Source organism: Bubalus kerabau, chromosome 8 (assembly GCF_029407905.1).
Source record: "Bubalus kerabau isolate K-KA32 ecotype Philippines breed swamp buffalo chromosome 8, PCC_UOA_SB_1v2, whole genome shotgun sequence".
Classification (NCBI taxonomy): Eukaryota; Metazoa; Chordata; class Mammalia; order Artiodactyla; family Bovidae; genus Bubalus; species Bubalus kerabau.
The window spans coordinates 49735228-49752806 of NC_073631.1; the positions used below are offsets into that span (position 1 = coordinate 49735228).

General features: G+C 47.1%; 1 protein-coding gene across 7 annotated transcripts in view; it reads right to left on the reverse strand.

Moving 5' to 3' along the window:
* ATXN7L1 (ataxin 7 like 1) overlaps positions 1–17579 on the reverse strand; it is a 252662-nt gene that overhangs the window by 49435 nt on the left and 185648 nt on the right. Inside the window, exon 1 of one of the 7 annotated variants that reach the window (XM_055590219.1) lies at positions 15707–16008. The exons of the other annotated variants lie outside the window; for them this stretch is intronic. The gene's annotated coding sequence lies outside the window, so the exon portion shown is untranslated. Of the gene's footprint in view, positions 1–15706; positions 16009–17579 lie in introns of those variants that run through there. 7 annotated transcript variants of the gene reach the window in all.

Genomic DNA, 17579 nt, shown 5'->3' on the forward strand with positions numbered 1-17579 from the left:
TGACAAAGCCTGTGTAAGTGGGGAAACAGTGTCAAAGTGATTGGAGCTTCACTTAGGAGATAAGCATCACACTTCATTTGGGTAAACTTTTGAAAATGGGTAGTACTGATGTTTGGGTAGGGCAGAGTAGATTTTTCATAAAGACGTAATACCTATCCAATCTGTTTCTCTAGTCTGTGACAACCTTGTTGGAGAAGTGGGTGGGCTGCTGATGGGAAAGACAGTCTTAGTTTCTTGTAGAAAGATGTTGTCAGGCAGGTGGAATGTCTCTGGCTAAAGTGTTCCACATGTACATCACAATCATTCTGATACAAGAACTCACCTACTTTGGGTTTACTCATCTCCACCCCCCCCCCACCCATTTTGGTCAAGGGATTGCCTCAGGTGGATCCCTATAATTATTCTAATTATATTTGCTTTGCCCAGATACAGTTTAAAGAACACTGCATTTCTTACCCACTATTAAAATATTCTATAGATAAATCTCAGAGAAAAAAATCCTTTTCCTCCAAATTTTCTCATTCTTTGTTAATATATATAGATGCGTTAACAAAACTGTAATCAATCGATACCTTGGATTATTCTTTTTCAACTTACATTATTCTACTTATATGTTTCTAATTCCCATATATAGGTCATTTTAAATGGTTAGGTAATATTTAATTAGGGCTTACCTGGTGGCTCAGACAATAAACTTCCAGAAATGCAGGAGACCTGGGTTTGATCCCTGGGTCAGGAAGATCCCGTGGAGAAGAGAATGGCTACCCAATCCAGTATTCTTGCCTGGAGAATATTTAATCACTGACATGTTGTAGACTACTTAGTTCTTCTCTAACTACTTACTGTCTGACTTTTTTCTTTCTTTCTTCTTCTTTTTACAATTTAGTTAAAAAGTCATTCAGGATTATTTCTTTGAGGTGTAGTTCCCAAAGTGAAAAAAGCTATAGTTCTTAAAACACATTTCTTTCTAGACTGTGGAACAGAAAGGCCAAACCAATCTATTGTGCTGAGGCTGATTGTGAGTACTAGTTACCTACCGAAGTGAAAACAGGAAATTACTGTCAAGACACTCATGTAGAATTAAGTGTCCACTACATCAATAACAATCTCAATGACTGATGCTGGATCAACAACCTCTGCTCTCACCCTTTTTGTCCTTTAACCAAAATAATAATAACTTACTAAGATTTTCCATGTGCCAATGGAAAGATTTCTATGAAAGAAGAACTCTATGAAACACTTGGATTATCTTATAGTATTTAGTTCTTACAACAGTCTGAGAGATGCACAATTATTATATCAGTTCTATAGAAGAAGAAACTGAGGTCAGAGAGACAAGCTGGCTGAGTTCATGGAGCTAGGAAACATTATACCTGGGGATGTCTTCAGAGTCTGGGCTCTATCACCTTGAGTCCTGGAAGATGCTGCAGTGGGCAGGGAGCACCTGGAGGGCTGCTGGACATACCTCTCCTCCCCAGTGAATATGGGCATTTCAGCAGGGCACCCGACTGCCCCAGGGAGAGAGGGGGAAAACACCTAATTGGCAGCTATTAAGGTATCAGCCAGCCACAGCCTGAGACCTCAACCTCAAAGAGTTGGGGACCCCGGGATCAAAGAAATAAAACACCAAATCCTTTTAGTGTTTTGTATTTCCATCACAGGAAATTTGGAGCCCTGACTCTGTCACCAAGGCCACCTGCCTCACTGTGTATGGTTAGTGCCACCGTCCAGGGTGCCATCCCAGAGGCCCGATGAGCAGGGGGCTGGCAGACGCTATGTGGGGAATCCTGGTGTCTCCACCATTCTCTGCCTGTACTCTCCACTGGGAAAAGTCTACCAGGTTCTCAGGCGATTCTACCTCGGTAAAAATTCTAAACCCTCCCCCTCCCCTTAGGCTTATTCACTGAGACATTTTTATACTCAGGGCATCAAGGTCCTGCATTTAAAACCTTAGCACAGACGCCTCATGAATGGCCAAGCCAGGTGCCAACACCCAATGTGGTTCCCTGTATCCGTTTTAGAAAGAACTCATTGGGAACTTTCCAATATGGTGTTTAAGGGATCAATTCCACCCCACCCCCCCAACAGAGTGTGCACACACCACAGTCAGTTGTGGCCCGACACGCCTGTGTAAGCTCCCTTGGGCTGAGGCCAGCTCCTGGCTTGCTCCTTGGACAGTGCTGAGTACCTCTTGGCCCCCATGTCTGAGAGCAAGTGTTTGGCAAATTATTAGCTGGGTTTTATTTTATCAAGGGATTCTATCTGCTTTAGTAGTTGGAGTCAGGATGCTTTCCATAAAGGACACCTCTAAACTTCCAAAAGTAAACTGAAGCTGGAGTGTGAGAGGCAGAGCCCAGACTTCAGCCTAGGGAATCATGCAGGAACCACCTAGCTGTATCCTGTGGCCACTCAGTGAGGCGGTGGGGCAGGTATTCCCCCAGTTTACAGCTGTGGACACTGAGGCAGGCTGCATTTGGGAAACCCGTCGAAGTCTATGTCGGAAGTCTATGAAGACCCGGAAGTGGAGAGCAGGGTGTCAGCATGTGAACTTGTGGTCTCATTTGCCACAGTTGTGGCAGGACATTAAATACAGTGTGCCGGGGTGGTTAGAAGGGGGATATTGAATCAGCCTTCTTCAACGGGGAGGAAATGAAGACACAGGAAAGTCAAGTGACGAGGCAGGCAGAGAGCAGCAGACAGAACCGTGCCAAGCAGCTGTGCCGGGGGTGCTTGTGAGCCGCCTGGACCCCCGTCCATTCTCAGGTCGGGGGAGGGGAGGTGAGGGCGGGCTCTTTAAAAAGCTGTCAGGGCCTGAGTGGCTGGGAGGTGCTCCTTCAGGCGGGGGTGCCCGTCACCAGTTAGCAGTTAGCTTAGACCAGATCTTCTTTACCTCTCTTCACCTGCTACCCAGCCAGGCAATGCGCATCACTTGGGGCACTTTGACAAAAGGCATCGTGGGCCAGTGCCTACACTGCTCACGTCAGCCCAGCTCTCAAATCCCCCCAAAGGGCTGCGTTTGTTTCTCGGCCATCTGGTTCCCCTGTGCCCATTCATTCACTTAGGAAGAGGAGCAGCATTTCTGGGTGCCTACTATGTGTCAGGCTACTTTTACACCCACCAGTTCACGGATAATCTACCCAACAACCCCTCAAAGTGGATACTGTTAGCCTCCCCATTACAGTTGGGAAATTAAAGCTTAATGAGATTATGAAACAAGACCAAGGTCACATTGACCTTGGCAGTTGGAAGGAGAGCCCAGGCCTGCCTAGCCCCAGAACCAATGCCTTTTGTATCTCTGGGATGCCCTCTTTTCTCCGCACTTAAGCAATCCAACCTCTCGGAAGATTCTTGACAAAGCATCTCCCATTTTCAGAGCTGGCCTGGCATACAACACTGAAGTCAGAAATAACTTGGGATGCCATTTACTCCTCCCTCTCAGTAGCGTCCCCCTTTCGCCTCTCTTCTCTTAGTTATGTATCCTCAGGTGTGCATTTCTGGCATCAAGCACTGCTGGGTAGGATTTGGGGAGTCCCAGGGACTTTCCAGGGCCCTGAAGTATTTCCATCAGCCACCAAGGATGCGCTCACTAGACACTTAGCCAAGCTGAAAAAGAACCCCCTCCCCACCGCCCCCAGCAATGTAGACCAGTGGGGAAACAAACACATGTACACACCACTGGGGGTACTTTCAAGGGACGACAGTTCTCTTAAGAGCAACCTCGTGCTGACGACAGCAGTTAAAAGGCATTCACAGACAGCATTTGATCTGGTAACCTGGTAATTTTAGTCTGGAAAATAGACCTCAAGGAAATATCCTCCCCCAAGAAAAGTTCAAAGACAGTCTCAGCAGCACTATTTAGAATAGTAAAAAAAAAAAAAAAAAAAAAAAAAAATACCACAATCAACTGGATCTATGATAAAATAACTGAAAATGACAGGTACGATGGTTATCTCAACCTAAGGAAATGTGTGTGTGAGACAGTATTACCCAAATTCACAAGAAAATAAAAAATATCACCAATATCTGCAAACACTAAACATTACTTTATAAAAACATGAAATATTATATATATATATATAAACAGATGAAAAGTGAAAGTGAAAGTATCTCAGTTGTGTTCGACTCTTTGAGACCCCATGGGCCATACAGTCCATGGAATTCTCCAGACCAGAATACTGGAGTGGGTAGCCTTTCCCTTCTCCAGGGGATCTTCCCAACCTAGGGATCAAACCCAGGTCTCCCGCATTGCAGGTGGATTCTTTACCAGCTGAGCCACCAGTGAAGCCCAAGAATACTGGAGTGGGTAGCCTATCCCTTCTCCAGCGAATCTTCCCGACCCAGGAATAGAACCGGGGTCTCTTGCATTGCAGGCAGGTTCTTTACCAGCTGAACTACCAGGGAAGCAGTGCAATATGAACAGATATGTACCCATATATCTGTTACTATATATATGGATACATAACATAGATAGATGAGGAAAAAAGGGAAGATATAGGATGGCTCTGGTTTTGTTAAGGTTGTTTTTTAAATCCACACAAGAAAAAAGAAAAACACACAACAACAAACACTAATACATTCTTAACCAGAGAGGCCAAAAGGGGAGAAAACAGGTGCAAATTCAACAGGAGGAAGGACCAAAAAGCATATGTTAAAGTCACACCTCATTTGTTCACTCATTCATTCACTCATTTTTTTTTTTCTAGCATCTCTTTCACACTGAAACACAAGAGTAGTGATAAGACAGACACTGCCATGGCCCAAGGGGTCCCTCAGGAAGAGGAGACAATCTCCAGATCCAGGTTGACCACCACCTGGTCATCCTGAGAGTACAGAATAGGGTTCCCATGCGAGGTGGGCTGAAGAACTTGAGGCCAGTATATAGCCCGTCTGCCCCTGGGGACAGAGCTGTCATCCTCACCTTTTACTGACCCAGCTGCTCCCATGCGTCCAGAGCCAATGCAGTAGTGGAGGGGTTGACAAGAAGCCCCACCGGTATGGTATTAACTCCTCCATCAGGGTGATCTCTGCCCCAACCACCAACATACCCACTGTGCAAGTCACATGAGTGTAACAGTGCCACCACAGCCCAGGTGACAACTAGTGGCTTCCAGCTTTGTGATAAGCTGTTGGATTCTCCCTGAAGATGGCGCAACTGACATCATCCCTGCCCCAGGGGCACCAAGGAGATAGGAGCGGCAGGCAGCTGGACACTGGGCAAAGCTGGGGTATCTCTGGTGGGAAGACACAAGGACAGGGGGATTCCCAATGTCTAAAACTACTCAAAAGCTGGGCTGAATCTTCCCAAGACTGTCTTGAGGCAATGTCAGTGGCCTTTACCCAGGTGCCTTGGCTAAGCACACTGAAAGCCCTGGCCCTGATCTCAGGCATGTGTGGTCCACGCCTCAAGTAGGGCTGGAGGATCCCAAGGTGAGAGGTTGGGAAAGCGCCTAAGCCACTATCCACCTGAGACCGCTCAGTGCCACCTAGACCTCCTCTTCTTGGGAGAGCAAGGCCAGGGCCCCCAAACCTGTATCTTCAAAAAGATTCCAAGGTGATTCTCTTGTTCTGCACCAGCTTCGGGAGTCATTGGAAATGTGGACCAAACACTGCTGTCTTTGGAATCAGAAAGATCTGGGCTCAAATCCCAGCTCTGTCACTCATTAGCTGTGACTTGGGCAAAGAACTTAACCCCCTGAGCCCCAGTCTCCCTACCTATACAATGGGGACAATAATGCCCACGTCATACGGTTACGGGGGGCAGGTGCCCCTGTAGCACCGTGAGGACCCCACCGCAGCACACGCCCCATGCTGTAATTGCTGGTCCACTGGTACAGGAGTCCCGTCACTGGGCGCATCAAGGGCAGGTGTCCCGTGCCCTCTCTCGTCCCTGGCATTCAGCCCAGGGAGTGGCCCCGATAGACACGCACTGCGTTTGCTGTTGAAGAAATGAGCCTGTAAGGATTGATAATATATGGAAGGTGGTTGCCCTGGTGACAACTCACAGTAGGCACTTCATACAAATCCTCTAATACCTGAAAATGCAGACTTAAAAAAAAACAGACAAGAAGTAGGTTTCCTAGGTGGGCAGCTCTCCACCTTCTCCTTGCCCCCTGAATTAAAACTATTCTGCTTATACGAATGCTCTGGGACCACACTGTTTAAAAACACGGGCTGAGTAAGGAGAGGCCAGGGCGGCTTGATTCCTATCTGTACCAACCTTCAATTTCAGGAGTGCAGGCCACAGTCTTCTACAACAGAAGGTGCAAAGTCCCAACTCACTGCTAAACTCGCGGCGCCACTCAGAACCACTCACCCACAGGCTGTCGTGGTCCTGCAGCAGCCACTAATAACGGAACCATTTCTGTTCTCCTTGGAGTGGCAGTTGGCAGTGGCAAACAGGAAGTTGTCTTGAAGCAGGGTGTGGCTTTGCCCTGTCAATGTACGCGCACAGAGACACCACTTGTTTTTTCCCCCTCCAGCCCTTTTCTGTTTCCCTCTGCTCCTTTTTTTTTTTTTTTTTAAGGAGCAGAAGGTCTGAATTATTTCAGTGAAAATAGGTTTTTTTCTTTTTACATGATTTAAGATCAAACATCATCACCATACAAACAAAACCCAAGGGTAGAATAGAAAGGAGTCTAAAATACAGCAAGGGTCTATTTCACTACCATTAGCCACTTGCTTGTGGCACTGAGTTAGTCCCTGGCTATGCATGAGGGGACGTGAGCCCTCCCTTGGTTTTCCTGGGCACATGGGAAACCAGACCCGCTAGAAACCAGGCCAGGTGTGTTGCCAATCATGCTCGGGCACTGGCCAGTCCGCCAGGGAGCCAGCCGCCAACATGGACTCAGGGCCTGCTGTGCACACACACTGGACTCAGGACTGCGCACGAATAGCAAAGAAGGAAAAACACAGGTTGCCAGTATCCAGCAATTTTTAAAGTGGAGCGAAAGGGACCCGAAACATTTCTTAACACTGCTTGCATATAAAAATGAGTGGTGTTTTACCAAGAAAAATCAGTGGCAAGTAGATAAACGCATCAAGTGTGGTTGGAGCTGCACATACATGCAGAGAAGTGGGGGCGATGGACTGCTAAGGTTCAGTGTCACTGCTTCCCGGGGCTGGGAGAGGTGTACTAGAAAAGTTTCCACTCTATTCCTCCCCAGGCCCCGAGGCTGGCGCCTCCAGAAGGCCTGTCCAAAATAGACTGGTCCCCAACCCAGCCTCCTACTTCTGACCTCTTTCTCAGGCGGCTCGTCGCCCCACTCCACGCCTCAGCCCTGTCCCAGTGCCAGCCCACAGCCCAGGAGCACCGTCTAAGCTCAACCTCAGACTTGCTAAATGGATCGCAGGCTGACAGCATGCTCGGCCCGCTGAACCTGGGCCCAGCCCCCTGCCATCCTGTGTAGCAAGTGTGCCCTGCGCTCACACTTACACATCCAGGGGAGACAGCCTCGCCATTTGGGTAAGGAGGCTGAGCCACTGACACGCTGGGCAGCACGACTGTGGGAGCCGTTTGCTGGCTCCTGGCTGAGGGCCCTGGCCAGTCAAAACGCACGACTTCCCCTTTAAGAGAGCACGCCCAGATGCGATTAGGGAAAGGCAGAAAGAAAAGCCCGGAATGGCCAGGGTTGTATCCTGAATTTGGCAGATGAACTTGGGTTTGCCTGAGCAGCACACACAGGAGGTATGGTCGGAGGAGGCAGCGTCCTCAGAGGAGGATCGGAGCAGCCACCGGGTGGGAAGGGCCGGGTCCCTCCTGCAGCTCCATTGCACGATGGGCCCTGCAGGTTGCGTGGGCCCCTGGCCTGGCCCCCGCGCCTGCAGGAACCTCAGGCCTTTCTGCTCTCCTTTCCCTCAGGGCCTGTCTGTCCTCCCGGGCAGAGTCCACTGCAATATCCAGCACTATGCTTTGGAGAGACGTCATTATAAAGATCGAAAAATACGTCTGTATTTTTGTCCAAAAACACTTTTGGACATTTTTACTGTGAATTCAAGTGGAGAGTTTTTATTCATTCTTTATATTTAGAAAGTTTATTCCTTGATCTTGGCAGGAGAGAGTAGATTTGGGGGACAGGGGAAGGGGATGTCTAAAAAAGACAATGGATCCCCAAATGTCACATGCTATATGATTCCACTGATACAAAATACCCAGCATAGGTAAATCCATAGAGACAGAAAGCAGATTAGTGATTGCCAGGGGCTGAGGAAGGAGAAAGCGGGGAGTGATTGCTTAAGGGGTACAGGGTCTCCTTTGGGGGTGGTAAAAACACTTTGAAGTCAGATAGAGGTGATGGATGCACAACACTGAACAGACTGAGTGCCACTCAACCACAATTCAGGGCTTTAGGGTGATTAATTTTGTCATGTGAATTTTACCTCCATTAAAAAAGAAAAAGAGCAGTATAGTGTGTTTTAGGTATTTTTATCTTCTACTAGGATCTCTCCTGTGTTGCTTGCAACATTTCCTTGTAAAACTTGCCTATTAATCTTAAGTTAACCCTGGCACAAGAGTATACCCCTTTTAACAAGAAGTAAAAACAAACCTTTAAGACACAAAAGCTTTCCAAGACGCAGAAGTATGCCTCTACTGGAGAATTTCAGACTGTGGGAAGACAGCACCATCTCAAACCATGGCACATAAGCTGGGCAGGGCTGACTTGGACTTTGCAAGGCCACCTCAGGTTGGGACTGTCTCCAGCAGCTTGACCATATAACCAAAGCCAGAGAGAGAGAGTCTCCTATAGGAGAATTATTGTAGGAGAACATGATTTTGAGTCTCTAACTTTAGGCTTCCTTTTCTCCTCTTGCAGAGTTTCTTCCCAGAATATAGGAAAACCTGCTTCTGGCTGGAGAGGGCTGTGCTGCTTGAGGAGGCGGGACTGGCTTCTATAATCCATTTCTTTGGAATGGAGCCAGTGGGAATCAGGGAGTGTGGGCTGACCACCCATCTAACCCAGCCCCACTGGAGGGGGCCGGAGACAGGCTGCTCCCAAGAGTAACCCTGTGAGCCTTGTCCTCCAGACCCTAGGCCAGTGGGTCAAGGGCTCACAGGCACACTCCCCCCACTCAGGGGACTGTCAGGAGGAGGCCTGCTGGATGTTGCAATACCCAGAAGAAACGCAGATGAAAGGGTAGGCCCCGTGGCCTGGGAGCCTGAGTCCTTCCAGAAACATCTGTGAGTAACTTTCCTACAGTCTGCTGAGAGCTCCAGGAAGACCTGGAGGACAGAGATGTCACAGCTTCCATGGGGCTGCTCTCTCCCAGAACCCTCTGCTCCTTCTGGTGTACTTTCTCTGCCTCTTTCAGCCTGTTCTCTCTGCTCATTTCAGGTACCAGGTAATAAGTAGGTGGCCTAGCTTTTCAGGAAACAGATAAGATGGGGACTTCCCTGGTAGTTCAGTTGGTAAGACTCCAAACTCCCAAGGCAGGGAGCCTGGGTTTGATCCCTGGTAAGTGAACTAGATCCCACATGCCCCAGCTAAGAGTTCACACGCGCCAACTAAATATTCCACATGTCACAACTAAAAGAACCTGCCTACTGCAAACAAGATCGATGATCCCATGTGTGGCAATTAAGATCTGGCACAGCCAAATAAATAAACAAATATGCTTTTAAAAAAGAAAAAGAAGATGGGGACTTCCCTGGCAATCTAGCAGTTAAGACTGTCCTTCCACTGCAGGCGGTGCAGGTTCAATCCCTGGTTGGGGAACTAAGATCCTGCATGCCAAGTGGGGGGCCAAAAAAAGAAGATGAAACATATATACAACTCTGGCACCTGAGGAGCACCAAGTTTAGAACCTTAATTCTAAACATACAAACAGGCAGGCTGGGCTTCCCTGGTGGTTCAGTGGGAAAGAATCTGCCTGCCAATGCAAGAGACATGGGTTTGATTCCTGATCTGGGAAGGTCCCACATGCTGAGAAGTGACTAAGCCCGTGTGCCACAACTATTGAGCCCATGCTCTAGAGCCCATATTCAGCAACAAGAGAAGCCACTGCAGCGGGAAGCCCATGCGCTGCGACTAGCGAGTAGCCCTTGCTTGCTGCAACTAGAGAAAAGCCCTCCCAGCAACAAAGGCCTGGCACAGCCAAAAATAAAAAATAAAATGTTATATACATATTACATATATATATATATATATAAACAAGCAGGCTCAGCCAAATTTAAAAATGGGCAAGGGATCTGAACACACATTTTTCCAAAGAAGATACACAGACGGTCAATAATGATATGAAAAGATGATCAACATCATTAGTCATCAGGGAAATTCAAATCAAAACCACAATGAGATACCACTTCACACATACTAGAACGACTATGTATATAAAAACAACAACCAAAAAACCCCCAAATGGAAAATAACAAGGGTTGGTGAGGATGTGGAGAAATTGGAACCTCTGGGCACCATCTGTGGGAATGTAAAATGGTACAGCCTCTATGGAAAACAGTGTGGTGGTTCCTCGAAAAGTTGAACATGGAATCACCATACGATTCAGGAATTCTCCTAGAGTACAGACCCAGAAATGAAACCAGGTACTCAAACAAATTCCTGTATATGAAGGCTCACTGCAGCACTATTAGCAAGAGCCGAATGGCTCAAACAACCCAAATGTCCATCAATGGATGAATAAATAAATTGCGGTATATACATAATCAGTTCAGTTCAGTCGCTCAGTTGCGTCCGACTCTTTACAACCCCATGGACTGCAGCATGCCAGGCTTCCCTGTCCATCACCAACTCCTGGAGCTTATTCAGACTCATGCCTATTGAGTCAGTGATGCCATCCAGCCATCTCATCCTCTGTTGTCCCCTTCTCCTCCCGCCTTCAATCTTTCCCAGCATCAGGGTCTTTTCAAATGAGTCAGTTCTTCCCATCAGGTGGCCAAAGTATTGGAGTTTTAGCTTCAGCATCAGTCCTTCCAATGAACATTCAGACTGATTTCCTTTAGGATGGACTGGTTGGATCTCCTTGGTGTCCAAGGGACTCTCAAGAGTCTTCTCCAACACCACAGTTCAAAAGCATCAATTCTTCAGTGCTCAGCTTTCTTTATAGTCCAACTCTCACATCCATACACGACTACTGGAAAAACCATAGCTTTGACTAGACGGACCTTTGTTGGCAAAATAATATCTCTGCTTTTTAATATTCTCTCTAGATTGGTCATAACTTTTCTTCCAAGGAGCAAGCATCTTTCATGGCTGCAGTCACCATCTGCAGTGATTTTGGAGCCCAAAAAAATAAAGTCTCTCACTGTTATTCAACCATAAAAAGAAATGAAGTACTGATACATGCTACCATATGAATGAACCCAGAAAACCCTATGCAAATGAAAGAAGCCAGGTACAGAGGTCATGTATGATATACATTCTATTTATAGGAAATGTCTGGAATAGGCAAATCCACAGAGACAGAAAGCAGACTGGAGGTTGCCAGGGACTGAGGCAGGGGGCTAGGGAGTAGAATAACTGCTGAATGGGTATGCGGTTTTATTCTGGAGTGATGAAACATTTGGAACCAGATAGAAGCGGTGGTTGCACAACACTGTACATGTACTCAATGCCACCAAACTGTTCACTTTAAAATGGTTAGTTCATGTTATATGGATTTCGCCTCAAAAACAAAAAACCCCAAAGCTCTGCTGAAAGTAAGGGCCAAGACAATCCACACACAGAACAACCAGTTTCAGAATCACTGAGAGTTACCTTTAAAACTCTTCTTGGAATCACTTAAAGGAAGTAATTTTTAACTTAAGGTAACTAAGGGGGCCCGTAGGATAGCAGATAGGTACTCACTTCAAGACAGACAATTCAGGTCCACAAAGAAGTGTTAATTTGTCTTAAGCAATACACAGTCCCCTCTTCCCCTACCAGGCACGATGGCTGCCCTTCTATTTACAGGTGGAAGGCTGAGGCACAGCTCCCCTCTGCCAGCCCCCTCGTCCCTGATACAGCCATCATTTCTACCAAAGAGACTCGGGTCTTAGAATTTGACATTGGGACACAGTCACAGACTCCCCCACCCCTAACCTCCAGAGCAAGAAGAAACCCCACAGGTAAACATTCTCTGCTACCTCTGCTGGCCCCTTCCAGGGCTGGCATCACCTCCTTGGAGTGGCAGCCATGGGGCTGCCCAGCCTGGCTTCTCCAGCACAGGCCCTGGGCTCTCCCAGGCCAGGCAGCACTGCCGCTGGACAGTCTCCCTTCTGCCTGAATGTTAATTCCATTTCTGCCCCATGGAGGTCACCCTGAACCGGTCCAGTTTCCCTTCCGTGGACACTTTGCCAAATGCTTTGTTCCCTGAAATCTCCTTCTCCAGGCTAAATACTCTCAGACATCTTCTAAAATCATTCCTCTCAAAAGGTCATTTTCACTCTTCTCCTGATCTCTGGGTCCTCTTTGGCTCCCACGGCCTTCCTAAACTGTGACACTCAGAAGGCAGACCATTATAGGTGGGCAGCTCCCATCTGTCTGTTGTGGATATTGTTCTCCTGTTAAGTCCACCAGGCACTCAAGCTATATTTTTTATTTCTAACAGCCACATCACCCTTAAGTCTTATTTCACACTCTTCACTGCCAAGCTGCTTATCCACAGGTGTCCTTTAAAAATGTCATCTTGTTGGAGTCAGTCCGCTGCTCTGACCTCTGGAGATCTTTCTGGACTCTGACTCATTAATGTAATTGTTCTTCCTCCTAAATCTCTCCTATCTTGAAAAATTGGATAATCCTGACACTAAGACTATTCTTCTTCTAAATCCTCATTTATAACATGGAAGAGGAGGACGGGGCCAAGTGCGCAACATAATATATCCGTTGGGGTGACAGCAACCTGTGGACAGCACTCTAGAGGTGTGACTCTGCTGATCCACCTGCCATTCAGGGCAGGTATGTCACCTGGTCCACACATCTTCATCTTCATTGGTACAGATCCCACAGATGACTAACAAATGGGGCTAAAAACAGCCCTCCTGCTATCAGCAGTTGGAAGACTAAGTGTAAAGCTCTTATCAGAGCTTCACACAGTGAGTAATCAAATATGACTTTATAACTGACAAGAAATACAATAAAAGGAGAAAACCTGGTTTTCCAATTCCCAGACTGCCCTCCTTTTTGGCAACCTATATAGTTGGTTGGTGGCAACCAACTATACCCATTAGGCAGCTGAAACCAATACAAGGAGCACTGGCGTCCAAAAGCTGGAGTCCGAATACTGGCTCCTTCCTTCCAGAACCTCTGTGTTCTGAGGTTAAAAATATCTGCCCTTCAAGGCTATAGGGAGGAGTCAATGAGACGAGGCATGTAAAAGAGGTTTAAAAGTTGAGTCGGGCTATGCAAACACAAAAGAAGCGTATTATGATTATTACTACTATAAATCTCTCCAAGACACCATTCCCACTGGCAGAAAGCTGCCGGTTAGGCCAACGAAAAACCTACAGATGCACTCAGGCTGCCAGGAGGCAGGTCTTCCAGCACAGAACAGCTGAACTGCTGTAAAGCATCTTCCTTTTCCCAAGGTTGGTGGGATGTGAGGGTTTGGCCAATTCATATGCAAAAGCCAAAGGGCGAGGAGGATGGCTGGGAAACTTCTCAGTATTCACTGCCAACCTCTCCAACACAAACGCCTGTGGGTTCCCTTCAAGGTTCTTCATTCACTCAGGCTATGAGATGACCTATACAGTAGGGAAGGGGCACCCATAATCATTGTAGGCTGAGAAGCACACAATCTGAGACACCTCCAACCTAAGGCCTTCAAAGGTGGGTCTCCAATCCCACCCCAGCCTGACAGACAGGAGGAGGAAATCGGGAGTATAACAGGGTCCCATCCATAAAGGCAGACTGGAATCAAATCAGAACAAAAACTTTCTTAATCTCTGCATTGCAGCCAGTTCACCCAGTTTGGATGGGGCAATGAATGAGAAGGAGGATGAAAGAAAGATATGTGCGGGCTGGAGCTCTGGCTCCCCAGCTTCACCGTCCAGGCTAAGACCACATCTTTATACTGGGACCAAAGGGCCTGACCCGTCCCTCTCCAGCTCAGTGGGACTATCATGATAAAGTACAGGGCATGCTCTAAACCGTAGAAGACGAAAAGCAAGCCTCATCCTTATTCTCTGCCAGGTTAGAGGAGACCAAAAAACAACACACAATACAAACAACCTTGCTTGTATATTACTGTTGTTATTCAGTCTCTTAAGTCATGTCTGACTCTTTGTGACCCCACGGACCGCAGCACTCCAGGCTTTCCTGATCTCCACTCTCTCCACAGTTTGCTCAGATTCATGTCCATTGAGTTAGCGATGCTATCTAACTATCTCATCTTCCGCTGCCCGCTTCTCCTTTTGCCTTCTATCTTTCCCAGCATTGGGGTCTTTTCCAATGAGTCAGCTCTTCACACAGATGAGAGAGACATGGAGGAGAAGAAGAAATCCACTGATGGCAGCACTGGGCAGTGAGAATCATGTCATGTCTGGCCCTATGTCACAGTTACTACCTTGGAAATTTCCATTTCAACCGTCCATTTTCATTTCATGTGTAAGTTGGTGATGCTGGGGGTGGGGAGCAGTGGAAGCTTTGGACCTGAGAGGGACCCATGTACCTGGATCAGGACAGACTTCCTACTCAGAAGGCCTTTCACAAGGCCCAGGTGATGTTTTCTCCCTCCCTTTCAATTTGTTTGGTTTAAAATATTTAACCAGAGGCACAATGAAGTGTCTCATTTGCCACGTTCTCCTAGACCATTAGACGGGGACTTCACACTCATTACGCTGATGAACATGCTACTTACCCATGCAAATTCTGGGAGCACAGACACCGAGATGGGAGGTGCTCAAGGTAGGCTCTCAGGGGCCGATTTAATTACACAGCCACTCGGTGGGCAAAGCAGAGCAATTTTTAGCCAACTGCTCTAGTAAATATTATGGGAAGCCCCTTCATAGAGTGCTAATGCTGCCTTAGTGATTTTGAACATACTTGGCTTTAGTTCTCATTCAAACACGCACGCGGTCCCCAAAGGCATGCGGTCCCCAAAGACGCCGCCACTGGGGCCAGAAAATCAAACAGATCATGCAATAGCTGACATGCCGTCTTGCCGTTCAATATTATTATTATTATTATTTTAGTACTATAACCCCCGGAGTATTACTGTCATTTCGGTGAGGACAAAGTGGAAACTCACTTTCCAGCAGCTAGCTGACTTCCTCAGCCCTTCCCCCAGTCCCACTGCCCGCTCTGGGCCGGCTGCACTGCTCCCCAGGGTTGGACAAAACAACCACCAGGAACCTATTTCGGACATTTGAAACAATACCCAATCACTGGATCCACTCTCCCAGAGCGTCCCAGAGGAAATGGCATCATTACTTTCATTTTACTCCATTTGTGACCAACCAAAAGAAAACAACACATCCTAAGACAATTATCAGGGAATCTGATGTCGGCAGCTGGAGAGGACGCTCCGGAATGTTATCAAGTGACCTCTCGGAGAAATTAATTTTCAAGAGCTAAAATAACCTTCTGTTGCGCACGCCCGCCCGGCCGTTTCTCTAGCTGCAGAAACGGATTTCACTTTCCACAGTTAGAACAGAAAACTCTCAGGCATCCCCATTTTTTCTTTTTTTTTTTTTTCAAAAAAGTCTATAAATAACCCAGGATCAGCAAAATTTATGCAAAACATCCTGCTAGAAGAAGAAATGTAAACTAAAACCACTTACAGCGAGACTCGGGCTGCCAACTTAATCTGATTCTACGACGACTGTAAACACGTTGTACTTTTGGAACCTGAAGCGATCCATATTAGCAGATGTCATCACAGAAAAGAAAAAGAAAAAGAAAAAAAAAAAAGAAGACCTCCTCCTCCCAAACTAAATAACAAAAGCCTGGCCCCCAAACAGAGCACTGTGATTGGGGGTCCAGTGTTCCGCACAGCCCAGGACCCAACGGCTGGCCAGCTGCAGTCAGTACCAGCTATCCGAGCTTGCACACGCCAACTGTTTTGACTACAGGCACTTGTTAAACACAGAGTTTCAGGTCCTACCAGTTGGACACCAGAAGTTCATAGAACTGACCCAGTGCCAAGAACAACAAGCCCAGAAAGCGAAACGGCTGCCTCGTGCGCCGTGTTTTTGTTAACTGTTTATGCAAGCCCCAGACCAATTGGGTAACAATTAAGAAGACAACCAAACTTAAATAACAAAAGCAGAAGATTACTACCTTGAAGGAAATGGAGATGTTTGGCAGATAAAGGACAGTTCAAAGGTGGGGTGGGTGGGGGGTTTTCAGAGAGAATGGGGAGGAGGGGCAGGTGTCACATGACAAACTGCGGTTATTAGCAGAAGGAACTGGGTGCTTCCTTGAAGCATCTTTAACTTAAAGCTTGACATAGAGATTCTGCAAATACTGAGGCCCTGGTACACATCTGGGGTGACTATTACAAGCACTGGAATTTGGACGTTGGCAAATCCCGAAGGAGAAAAAAGGGGTGTGCTGAGCGAAAGTCTTGAGACACGGAATGGGCTTCCAAGTTCCCTGCTTCGTGCAGCAAGGCCGCCGAGCCACAGAGGAAGCAAGTGACTGAGCACATAAGAAGTGAATGGAGGGACTGCATCCCTGGGCTGCTTCTCACCTGGTCCCGAGAAAGGCTTCCCTTTTCTCTTTGAGGTCAGGGTTGCTGGGGCCAACCTTCCTCCCTCATCCAGTCTGGGATCTGGATTCTCTTACAGGTGACAGTGGATAAAGTATTTTCATTTGGCAAGATAAAATAAAAAGGAATGTTTAAATCACATATTTAACAAAGTTTTCCGTTTCTTTCCCAGAATGCATTAAGCCCTTTCTCATTTTAACACCAACACAATTGACCAGATCAAATTTTAGAATTATCTGAGGATTTGAGAAAAGTGAATTCCAAGGTAATTGGGATGCAAATGTAAGAATGAGAATTTTGCAATTGCTGAATGGATTCAAATCTAACCTCTGCTCCACCTTCTTCTTCTTCTTCTTCTCTCTCTCATCTGCCTCTGAATTGAAGAATAAAATGTTGCCCCTTTCCCACTCCAGAGGTTTAGTGGAAACTAATGAGTAGGTAGAAACAGGTTGTTTATAAAAACTATTTTAACCACAGGCCAGGTTCATGTTGATTCTGGAGAGTAAATATCGTTCCTCTGGTTCCAGGGATCTCCAGTGCAGTGGTGGAGGGTATGCACACCCACGTAACGGCTAACCCCTTCCTCCCAAAGGAACCCACATTTTCTTAAAACTACACAGATGTATTTCACCAGGATCTGAAACACAGCAGTTGCCTGATGGATCAAGACAACAGCATAGGCAGCTTGGAGCCTCCCAGACAAAGGAAGGCCAAGGGGAGGAAGAGGTTGGGGGAGGGGAGGAGAGGGGAGGAGGGAAGGGGCTCCCTGGAGAGAAGGGTCAGGTGGGGCAACATGAGGCTCACTACAGCATCCGGCCCCGGATTGACAACTGACTTCTTAAAGCGACCCCAGAATTGTGAGATTGGCCTCTCAGAACCCCAAGGTTTACTTGCCCTCTTCATCACTCACTACAATTACAGGGTCAGTATGATTATCCCCATTT